Below are 817 nucleotides of genomic sequence, written 5' to 3'. Positions count from 1 at the left end.
GTAACTTACAGCAGTTGTATATTTTCCCTGTATCTGTGCTCCACAATCTTATCCCTTAACTCAGTTCTTCTCAATTTCAACCAGTTGTTCAGATATCTATGTCATCCCCTCGCTCTCGCCCTGACCCAGGACATATCATCATCCTAATCCTTGCCCCCCATTCATTAAATCCAACGAGACGTATTATCACCAATCTTTCCCATTCGCGTATCTATCTCTGGGTTAATACGCTTCCCCTTTTAAACCTCTGGAATGTTGAAGTTTTATAGGCTCTGTTCACACCCAAAACGATGTCGTAACAGCTGGCTATTGCGATAAATGTTCCTTATTGAAATCCCTTGCAGTAACTCCTTCCTCTCCTGCCTGTGCTAAAACGGGTGTAGACGTGAGCATTAAATGGTAATGGTAAGGGTATAGACTGTCCTTAACTTTAAATATGGGTGATAATGATGATGACGGAATTATCTTGAGGACAATGTTAGCGAATGCGGGTTATGAAATCTTCAATTCATTCATTCATTTATCTGTCTGTGAATGGTACACTGATGAGGATAACTGTGTGTTCCTTGTAACCTGATAAAAAATGTTTGCCATGAATCTTCACATGAACGGTTGCTGTATATACTTATATTCCCTCTTTCAACGTTTACATAAAAATATATTGACGAATTTTGGTAAATATTTTGAGTAGGTTCCCCATGGCTAAGGACCAATGGAATTTGGTGATGATCCATATTGACATCCACCTTCAGAATGAAACTAAAGGATGCTTCACCAAGGAGTCTGTTAGCAGCAGCAGCAAACTTATGTATTCTAC

Source organism: Penaeus monodon, chromosome 32 (assembly GCF_015228065.2).
Source record: "Penaeus monodon isolate SGIC_2016 chromosome 32, NSTDA_Pmon_1, whole genome shotgun sequence".
Lineage (NCBI taxonomy): Eukaryota > Metazoa > Arthropoda > Malacostraca > Decapoda > Penaeidae > Penaeus > Penaeus monodon.
This window is presented reverse-complemented; position numbering follows the sequence as displayed.